The sequence below is a fragment of the Zingiber officinale genome, chromosome 5B, assembly GCF_018446385.1.
Source record: "Zingiber officinale cultivar Zhangliang chromosome 5B, Zo_v1.1, whole genome shotgun sequence".
NCBI lineage: Eukaryota > Viridiplantae > Streptophyta > Magnoliopsida > Zingiberales > Zingiberaceae > Zingiber > Zingiber officinale.
Window position 1 is genome coordinate 34,156,765 of NC_055995.1, and position 11,417 is coordinate 34,168,181.

At 40.2% G+C, this 11,417-nt stretch overlaps 1 long non-coding RNA gene across 1 annotated transcript; it reads right to left on the reverse strand.

Moving 5' to 3' along the window:
• Positions 1–9,048: 9,048 nt before the first annotated feature.
• On the reverse strand, positions 9,049–11,066 carry LOC121987336. Its single transcript, XR_006113507.1, has 3 exons — positions 10,998–11,066; positions 10,580–10,703; positions 9,049–9,108 (listed from the first exon to the last, which is right to left on the reverse strand). It is a non-coding gene; the product is annotated as an uncharacterized LOC121987336 (long non-coding RNA).
• Between the last annotated feature and the right edge of the window lie 351 nt (positions 11,067–11,417).

Sequence of the window (11,417 nt, forward strand, 5' to 3'; positions counted from 1 at the left end):
TTGGGAAGACGAAGGAGGTAAAAGGATGGGCGGGATACTTGGCAAGGAAGGAAATCCAGATGGATCAAGGATGATCGGACATCTGGTGTTGGGAAGTCCAAGTAGGTCAAAGGATTGACTGGATACTTGGCAAGGAAGGAAGTCCAGATGGGTCAAGGTTCACCAGACATCTGGTGGAAGTCCAAGTAGGTCAATGGAGTGACCGGATACTTGCGACGAGTAAAGTCCAAGTGGGTCAAAGGATTGACCGAACACTTGGTGGGGAGTCCTAGCAGTCAAGGGAGTGACCGGATGCGAGGCATGATGTACCAACAGTCAAGGTTGACCGGATGTTGGTTAGAGGTTTGGGACTTGGTTTTGGGCAAAACCAAGTCGGATCGATCCGTGGATCGATCCAGCCGTGGATCGAGTGGATCGATCCAGATTCTTCCCAGCGAACAGAAAGCTTCTGGATCGATCCGTGGATCGATCCAGAGGTCCGGATCGATCAGCCGATCGATCGGGACGATGCTGCTTCGCGCGATAAGCGCTGGATCGATCCGGGCGCATTTCTTGAGCACCGAGGCGCTCTGGATCGATCTGTGGATCGATCCAAAGCCTCCCCGATCGATTCGGAACATTCGAATCGATCGGGATCCGACCGTTGCGTCGGGTTTAAAGCCGCAGGCGAGCGTGGTCTTCGGCATCGCTTTACGAGCTCTTCTCAGATTCATTCCAGCTCCTCCACAGCTCTCTACAAGCACGTGATCGCCAGTTCTTGAAGGTTCTTGGAGGCTTTCCAAGTCAAGAGGCGGATCTATTGCAAGAGGAAGAAGTTAGGGTTAGGGTTTTTACTGCACATCTTGTAAGCTTTTGCTTAACTTGTATTTCCCTTTCTTCTTCTTGTACTGAGAGTCTTGTAGGGCTTCTCCGCCCTCGGTAGTTACCGAAAAGGAGTGTTTCATAGTGGAGGGTGCGTGCGTGGTGTGGATCCTTGGACTAGTCACCTCTTGTGAGGTGGATACCAAGTAAACCAACCTTGTTAGCGTTGTGTGATTTGTTTCTGTATTTTCCGCTGCATATCCTTGAAGAAACAAGCAACGCCAAGCGACGAGCAACGAGCTATTCACCCCCCCTCTAGCTACTTTTGGTCCTAACAAGTGGTATCAGAGCGAGGCCGCTCTTCACCGGAATCATCGCCGGAAGGGTCAAGCATATCAAGAAAAGCTAGAGGGTGAAGAAGTTGGAGCAAATTCTTCAAGTTCAAGACTTTATCAAGCTCAACTTCAAGATGCAATTCCAAGATGGGCTTGGATTTGACACAAGGGTGGCTCCACCATACACTTCTACGAGTTTCAATTCTTGGAAATCAAGAATCGAAAATTTTCTTATGATGGAGATAGAGCAATGGTTTGCTCTAATGGAAGGCTTCAAGGCTCCAAGAAATTCAAAGGGCAAAGTTCTAAAGAAAAGCAAATGGAGCCCGGAGCAAGTCCAAAGGTGCGAGGAAAATGACAAAGTGACCAAGCTTTTGGTCAATTTATTGCCAAGCACCATCCTTTGCAAAATTGGAGAATTTGAAGATGCAAAGGAATTATGGAGCAAATTGGACAAGCTTCATGAAGAGATCCCCTCCACTGTACAAGATCATGAAGAATCTAGAGAGGGTGACTCTTTGGAGCAAGACCAAGAGGAGGACTCCGAGGTTGAGAGATGCTCAACCTCCGAAGAAGAGGAAATCCAAGAAGCTTCATCCTCAAGGGAATGCAACGAAGGGAACAAGGAGGGAGCATACTCCTTGTTTCATGTTCAAGATGATGAAGCCTCCACCTCTAGGATTGAGGGGGAGCAATCCTTGGTGACGCCGGATCAAGAAGAAGGAGAAGCTTCTACATCCGGGTCAAGTGAAGAAGAAGAAGATGGTGCCACCTCCGAAATTCAAGAAATAGCAAATGGAGGAGCAAGTGTCATCCCTACACAAGAAGGTATAAATGTTTCAATTAAAAATAAAAATCATATAATATGTTTTGAGTGTAGGGAAAGTGGGCACTACAAGAGCAAGTGTCCCAACTTGGCCAAGAAGAAGGGCCAAGTGGCACAAAAGGGCAAGGTGAAGCCCAAGGAGACCATCCCCAACACAAAGAAGAGCAAGGAGCATATTATATGCTTCTCTTGCAATCAAAAGGGGCATTATCGTAGTCAATGCCCCAAGGGGAAGAAGAGGGTCAAGGCTCAAGGAGGCACTAGTCAAGGGGGAGCCTCCAAGGTAAAGAAGAAGGTAACATTTATTGAGCCTACTCCTTTACATTATGGTAAAAAACATGATAGTTCTAACTTTTATCATTTTAATGCAATTTACCATAAGAATAGGAAGCATGAGGGCTTTAAGGAAAAGCATGTGGCCCTACATGCCAAAACTACTACATCTAAGGCTAGGAATGTAGGTAAAAGTCTAGGCAAGAACTCTAAGGATTGTAGCTACAAGCCTAGAAACAAAAATGCTCATGAACTTAATGGAAAAACAAAAACTAAGGACTTAGTGATGGAAAATCAAGTCTTGAGGTCAAGACTTGATAAAATGGAAAAGACCCTAAAAAGGATGGAAAATATCCTATTAGGGCAAAAAGAGCATAACCTAGGTTTAGGGGTACAAAAGCCATCCAATGGCCATAGAGGTTTGGGATACAAACCAAAGGCTAAGAAGGATGTGCCCTCTTACCATAGAGTTCCATATAGTTATGGAACAAACCCTAGGTCTAGTGGTCAAGCCAAAAATACTAGGGAAGTCATCCCTAAGAGTATTTTTGCAATAAATGTGACTAAGGCTTCTAAGAAGTCTAAGAAAGTCACAAACAAGGTCACAAGGGAGGCTATCCCTAGAGTTGACCTAGAAAGTGTGACCAAGGCCTCCAAGAAGCCAAACAAGGTCACTAGGAAGGTATCTAGGGAAGTTATCCCTAGTGAGTATCTAGAGCATCCAAGGAGCACCAATAGGTGTTGGGTTCCTAGGAGCATCTTCTCTACCCCATAGATGGGTTAGAGAGTGTCAACTCCGCTTAGAAGGGTAGTTAACCCAACTTTGAGGAAATTGACACTCAAGGAGCATTTTCAAGGTTTTTGTTAACCTTTGAAAATGAAATGGAACTATTATTTACTCCTTGAAAGAGTAAAATGTGCCTAGTGGTGAAAATTTGATTTTAATCTTAAAAGGCACATATTGGGAAATTCATAAGAGCTACCAAGTTGGGATTTTGGTATGTTCTTAGGAAATTTAAGGCAATCCGGGCCTTAACTTTAAAGTGCTACTCTTGTGGAAAAATGAAATATGCCAACATTTGAGGAATATGCTTAATTTCAATTGGCATAAATTAATCAAGGGAATTAGAAATGCCAATTTAGGTTTTGGCGTTTTCGTGACGCACTTAAGGGCAATCTAGGATTAAGTTGTAAGTTTAGCTAAGGTTTTAAGGATACTTAGATAGTTAATCTAGGTATATTTTATTTATGCTAAATCTTGCCATGATTGTTTGCCCATCATATGCCATGACATCATGTCTACTTTTGCATTCATGACTTATTATGAAAATACAAAAATACCATGTCATGACATTCATACATCATGTAATTATAGGATATTTTCTTTTGAAAATTATTTCTTTTTGATGTATGTCATAACATTATCATGCATTAAGTTTAATTCCTTGTAATTAAGGACAAAAGGCATTTAACAACACTTATTAACAAGTGACATCCTAGGTGGGTGTCTAATATCTCCAAAATGCCTAGATAGATATGCATGATCCCTAGATTAGGGCAAAACCAAAATCTACATCTCACAAAGACCTATAAGATGACTTGTATGTGTTTTAGTGCACATTAGATACAAGTGAGATGTTAGGATGATGAACAAAACTCAAGATGTTGATTTAGTGCATTCTTTTGAGTTTTAGTTTCATCAAAACACATAGATATGTGTTTTCCCATCATTGGGAAAGCTAATGTACAAGTCATGTGCATTATGCCCAAGGAACATGGTGGGATATTGGTTTTGAAAAAGTTTTCAAAATGATTTTGGAAAACCTTGGTCAAGGCTATCTTTTGATAGTAATCACCATTGAATAGTTAGACACAAACTTGAAGAAAACACTAAAGTTTTTGCAAGTTTTCAAGTTTGTGTCAATCTTTGAAAAGATGATGTATTTTCATAGAAAACTATTTCTACTTGATAATATATGCCCTAAACAATGTCTACACGAAATTTCATAATTTTTGGATTTTTATAGAATTTTCTAGGGATTTCTGAAGTTGACTGAAATGGAATTTCAGCAACTATCAGAGCTCCGATCGATCCATGGATCGATTGGAGTGCCTGAATCGATCCATGGATCGATTCAGAAGGCAAATCTCGCGAGCAGTAGCTCGCTGGATCGATCCAGGTAGTCTGAATCGATCAGTGGATCGATTCAGAAAGGTTCAATCGATTGGAACCCAACTCCAATCGATCCAAGTTGCTGATTTTGGCTGGGAAAGCCTGATTTCAGCACTTTGAACCTATTTTAGTCTAGGTAACCATTCCAAACCCTTAAAATACATTTGTATACATGAAAAGGGTGTTTTCGTGTTGAAAACAAGGATGGAATGGTTAAGGAAGACTTCATTGAAGTTTAGGTTGAGGTTTGTTTCAAATTTTGAACATTTGAACCTCAAAACTTCTAAATCTGGGTTTCCTAAAGGTTTAGGGATTCCAAGTCATTGTTGGTGCAATGACAGAAGTTACCACCATGTCTTTAGGGGGAGGGACTCTTTAAAGACATGAAAATTATTTTTCATAAACTTTGGAAGGTGATTAACCTTCTGTTAAGAGAATGCTCATGGATGAGCAGTTGAACTTGAAATGGGGAGTGGATATCCTCATTATTTCAAGTGGGAACTCAAGGGGGAACTCAAGTGGTTAGAAAATGCTCAAGGTTGGGTATTTGTCTACATTGAGGGAGACGTTAAGGATAAATGAAGGGTATGGGACCTTCATTATTGTGTTGATCACAATGAGTGAAGTTGTGATCACGATGAGCAACTCTTCAGGGGGAGAGTCTTCAACAGATGAAGTTGTTGAAGTGTGCCCAAAATTGGGGCATAGGTTGATGTGTGTCCAAAGACGGGTTGATGTGTTTTATTAGTAGGGGTTGATGTGTGCCAATAGGGGGAGAATGAAAGGAAGTAAGTTAGGTTTTCATTACCTAGAGGGAGTTTGCCCTCTTAGGGGGAGAATGAAAAGCTTAACTTATGTGTTCATTACCTAGTGGCATGAAGAAGGAGGCTATAGGATTAGCCTAACTTACATGTGGGATTGTAAGTGTTATTATGGTATTGTCAAACATCAAAAAGGGGGAGATTGTTGGTGCAACATCCCTCAGGTCAAGGTTGACCTGGTTAACCAAGCTGAGTCTTGGTTTGGGTTTAGATGTTTGACAATAAGATATTGATCGAAGAAGAGTCAAGTAGGTCAAGGTTGACCGGATACTTGACTGGGAAGTCCTAACTGGCAAGTTAGGCAGAAGGAAATCCTAGTGAGTGAAGCTAGGTGAAAGTCCTGGTGAGTGAAGCCAGGTGAAAGTCCTAGTGAGTGAAGCTAGGCAGATGGAAAGTCCTAGTGAGTGAAGCTAGGCAGATGGAAAACCCTAGTGAGTGAAGCTAGGTGAAAGTCCTGGTGAGTGAAGCCAGGTGAAAGTCCTAGTGAGTGAAGCTAGGCAGATGGAAAGTCCTAGTGAGTGAAGCTAGGCAGATGGAAAACCCTAGTGAGTGAAGCTAGGTGAAAGTCCTGGTGAGTGAAGCCAGGCAAGGAAGGAAATCCAGATGGATCAAGGATGATCGGACATCTGGTGTTGGGAAGTCCAAGTAGGTCAAAGGATTGACTGGATACTTGGCAAGGACGGAAATCCGATGGATCAAGGATGATCGGACATCCGGTGTTGGGAAGTCCAAGTAGGTCAAAGGATTGATGGATACTTGGCAAGGAAGGAAGTCCAGATGGGTCAAGGTTCACCGGACATCTGGTGGAAGTCAAGTAGGTCAATGGAGTGACCGGATACTTGGCACGACGAGTAAAAGTCCAAGTGGGTCAAAGAGATTGACCGACACTTTGGGGAGTCCTAGCAGGTCAAGGAGTGACCAGATGCGAGGCATGATGTACCAACAGTCAAGGTTGACCGGATGTTGGTTAGGAGGTTTGGGACTTGGTTTTGGGCAAAATCGCGCCGGATCGATCCGTGGATCGATTCAGCCGGATCGATCGGTGGATCGATCCGCATTCTTCCGGTGAAAAGCTCGGATCGATCCGTGGATCGATCCAGAGGTCCGGATCGATCAGCCGATCGACGGCTGCTTCGCGCGATAAGCGCCGGATCGATCCGTGGATCGATCCAGCGCTTTTCTTGAGCACGGTCGGATCGATCCGTGGATCGATCCAGCCCCGATCGATTCGAACATTCGAATCGACGGGATCCGCTGCGTCGGGTTTAAAGCCGCAGGCGAGCGTGGTCTTCGGCATTCACGAGCTCTTCTCAGATTCATTCCAGCTCCTCCACAGCTCTCTACAAGCACGTGATCGCCAGTTCTTGAAGGTTCTTGGAGGCTTTCCAAGTCAAGAGGTGGATCTATTGCAAGAGGAAGAAGTTAGGGTTAGGGTTTTTACTGCACATCTTGTAAGCTTTTGCTTAACTTGTATTTCCCTTTCTTCTTCTTGTACTGAGAGTCTTGTAGGGCTTCTCCGCCCTCGGTAGTTACCGAAAAGGAGTGTTTCATAGTGGAGGGTGCGTGCGTGGTGTGGATCCTTGGACTAGTCACCTCTTGTGAGGTGGATACCAAGTAAACCAACCTTGTTAGCGTTGTGTGATTTGTTTCTGTATTTTCCGCTGCATATCCTTGAAGAAACAAGCAACGCCAAGCGACGAGCACGCGACGAGCTATTCACCCCCCCCTCTAGCTACTTTTGGTCCTAACAGTATTTAGTATTATTTCCTAAAATAACTAGTATGATGCGGAAAGGAAAAATACTAGTTATACCTTTTAGAAAGACCTCTTGATCTTCTACCGTATTCCTCTTCTAACCTCGGACGTTGTGTGGGCAACGATCTTCCGAGATGAGAAACCACCAAAGCACCTTCTTCTCCTTTCTTCAAGTTTCGGCCAAGCACAATGCTTCCAAAAGATGAAGATCATTTTCCACCAACCAAGCTCCAAGGGATGTAAGCTTTCTCTCCTTCTTCTCCAAGCTAAAATCCGGCCACCACTTGATCTCCAAGGAGGAAGAGAGGTTCGGCCACAAGGATGGAGAGAAGAGAAGGGGAAGGGCCGGCCACACCAAGGAAGAAAAGAGGGAGAAAAATAATAGAGTCGTTCACCCATGAAGGCACCTCTACCCCCTCTTTTATAATCCTTGGTCTTGGCAAATAAGGAAATTTAAATAAAAACTTCCTTAATTCTTTTTCCATGAAAAGGAAAAATTTATTTAATTAAAAATAATTTTTCTCTTCTCAATTTACAATGGCCGGCCATATACAAATCTCCAAGCAAATAAAATTTTAAACACAAATTAAAACTTCCTTATTTGCTTCCGGAAATTTATAAAAATTTTCAATAATTTTTATCCCTTCATGATTGGTTAATAAAAAGGAAATTTTATAAATTAAAATCTTTCTTTTAAACATGTGGATAATTTCCAAAAAGGAAAGTTATCTCTAAAAATTTAAATCTCTTTTCAATCTACAAATAAGGAAAGATATCAAATCTTTTCTTAATCTTTTGTAGAAACTAATAAAAGAGAATTTTTAATTTTTAAACTTTCTTTTAAATCATGAACATGATTAAAAAGGAAAGTTTTTACCAAAATTAAAATCAACCTTTTAATCTACAAATAAGGAAAGAGATTTAGCTCTTCTCTTAATCTTTTGTAGAATCTTATAAAAGGAAAGATTTAAATTTTTAAACTATCTTTTAAATCATGTTATCCACATAAGAAAAATTTTAAAAATAAAAATCCTTTTATTTTAATTTGGGCCGGCCACACCAAGCTCGAACCCAAGCTAGGGCCGGCCACCTTGAAGCACCCATGAACCAAACTTTGGTCGGCCCTAGCTTGGTCTCCAAGCTAGCTTGGCCGACCCCTATGGGATGGGTAAGAAGGTGGGTATAGTACTCTATAATTAAGAGGCTGCGATAGGGGCCGAGAGGAGGAATTGGTTTTGGTCTCCCGATAAAATTAAGTATCCCGTGTTCGCCCCGAACACACAACTTAATTTTATCAATAATAATTCATTCCACTAGAGAACTATTATTGAACTACCGCACCAATCACTACAACAAAAATGACTTTTAGTAGCGTGCAAATTCGCTTTCCGCAGCGCGCATTGCATGCTACACAATTGAAAACTATTGAAAGTTCTAGGTTATTGGCAGCGTGCCTTGCATGCCGCGAATATTATTATCCGCGGCGCACAATTCACGCCGTGGAAAATAATATCCGCAGCATGCGTTGCACGCTGCGGAAAGTGCCTTGCATGCCACAGATATTATTATCCACAGCACGCAATGCAAGTCGTAAAAAATAATATCCGCGGCATGCATTACACGCCTTGAAAAATAATATCTGCAGCATACATTGTGCACTGCGGTTAAAATACCATATAATTATCACAAATATTTATTTAAAATATATAATATAAATTTAAAATTTAGACATTATCCCAATTTATAGACCACTTAAAATAGAATAAAAATTATAAAATAAAATCAAAATGTGAATACATAATTTTTATTCATCTAATAATCATTTTACAAAGCTCATCAATTTCTCTAAACAACAATATAAATATTGACATGAACCAAAGAAAGACCCTAAGTCTATTGCCCAGTACCAAAGTTACATGGTTGGAACATCTGGATCTATAGTTGCAGTGATGCTTCCTTCTGCATATGGCGCAAATTTTTGTGCAAACGGTGCATAGTAGTGTCATAGTTCAGAAACCTCATGAACTAGAATTCATGATTGTCGACCTGAATATACTTTTCAGCAGAATTTGTTTTGTTTGTAGAGGGCACAATTGAAGTTAGCTGATGCAAGGGAATTACAACCTGCAAATTAACCATGATGAGAGTTTCAATTGGTAAACTTGATTAAATTAATAAAGCATATATGAGATGAGAAGGAAAATAAGAAGTAAAATAAGAATACTTCAGATTAATCGTTAAATCACAGATAAGATTAAGTACATTAAATCATAAAAAATTACTAAAACATACTAATTTCTATTACAATCTATTGGCGTATAGAAAAGAAAAGAAACACAGGAGGAAAAAAAAATCTATGCATGAGGTTGTGTAAAACAATTTGAGGACTCAATGAAGATCTTTATCCAAGTCAATGAAGCAAAAGACACGAGGAGGATGTTATCAGTGGGGACTCAGCAAAATAAACTTGTTGAAAATCAAAAGTATGAGCATTAAACTGAAATGTTTTCAAGAAGAAAACAAAATAAGATGACAAAACAAAACAAATAGCATTGGCACAAGGTATATCAATTTGGTGAGAAACCTCTCATATAGTATTAAAAATGATTAAAAAAGGAGTATTGATTATTAAATTTTTAGCTCACTGATAAAAAAAAAAGAGCCTACAATATATACCTTTAAAAGAACTACTTTTTTAGATTAACTTAAGTTAATGCAGTAGTATGTAGTTTCTCATGCAAACCAAACTTTTTTATATATAAGTCTTCTATTTTTTCCCCAACTATTTTGAGTCATATCTTATCCCTTCATTAGCTCTACGCAAAGCTATATATTGTATAGCTAGACAAGTTAATAGAGATGAAAGTGTGAAGGATAATGGGAGGAAACGTAACTCTAAATGATGTAATTAAAATGAATTAAGAGAATTGAATATTTCTATGATTAAAGTTGCATAAGCTCAATGGATGGATAAACTCTATACAACCTACTTAAATATTTGAGACTATCAAGACTAATTGATGTTGGACATATACTTGAAAGTTTATGTTGTTATAAGCTAAATGGTGTTACATTGATGGAAATGGGAAAGCAATTCGTGTGCACAGTGGCAAAATTAGCAAATTTTGGTGAATTAATTTGAGCAAAAAGTAACCATGCAAGAAAAATAACATTATAATTATCTCAAGATGGACACGGGCATAATAAGTTATGTTTTACCAAAAAAATGGAAATAAACAAAAAGTAATAGTTCACTTCACTAGGCCTTGTTGAATAATGTTTTTCTCTGGTGAATATGTTGCAGAAGGAGTTAAAGGAATGTATGGTTAAAATGCTGAGAATAAGATAAGATTACAAAACACAATGCATTACAAAGAATTTAGCATAGCTGCATACAATTCTATATAATAACCTAAATTGCAGCCAATGTACTATCCCAACACCAGTTTAAGATAACTGGTCATTCCATTAAACAACAACAAATTAATGGTTTCAACTGTTTCGGATTGGCTATATAGATCTTGTTCCACCATTAAACAGTAAATAAGAATATATAAGGTATCACTTTTGGTAATATCTAAACTTTTTAAATTACCTTTTTGATTAATAAAAGTTCTTTAGTCTTCCATTCTCCGTTTTACCTTGAACTCTAATATGTTTACCTTGAACTCCATTCTCCCTTTTCCAGAATTTGATTAGGATTGCCAACTTTTAGTTACCTGTAAATTTCAGAAATGAGTGAATGAAAAAGGTTCTTAACTAGCTTTCATATCCACTGAAAAAGAATTTCACAAGTAATTTTCTTTATGAACTTTTTCAACTATATGTTTCTAGAAATTTTACTCTGAAATATGTAATTGCAAAAAAGTTATGCATCCTAAAGAAAAGCTGGCCAAAGATTTGGCTCTGCTAGCTAATAGAGCACAGAGTTGTAAAATCTCCAGGTGTTTTAAGACGGTGAAAATGACCAAATCGAGCCAATACAACGAGAATCAAGACTAATCGAAGAAGACCTTGGTGACTGGTGGACAACCACATCTGCTTGACAACCCTACGCCGACCAACAGATCCAAACCTTGTATGGATCCCAACGAATGATTCACCTTGTGGCGCTCTGGCACTCCACCACCAGCTCCGTCACCACCATTATAGTCCCACACCACATAGACGAGGGTGGCACGGTTGAGTAGGTAGAGAGTGAAGAGGAAGATTGCCTTCAGCCCTTCCTTGATTGACCGGATCGGCATGACCCCGGGGCCGCAGAAGAGATCCAGGAGGGCAGTGATAAGCGGAGCGAGGAAGGCGGAGCGCAAGGCGTAGCGCGGAGGCAGAGAGGGAGGCTGAGCACTGAAGGTTTCGGCAGAGAGAAGGGGTTTCGGCAAAGAGGAAGGGTTTCGCGGCGGAGAGGGTGTTTAAGGTTTACAGCGGAAAAC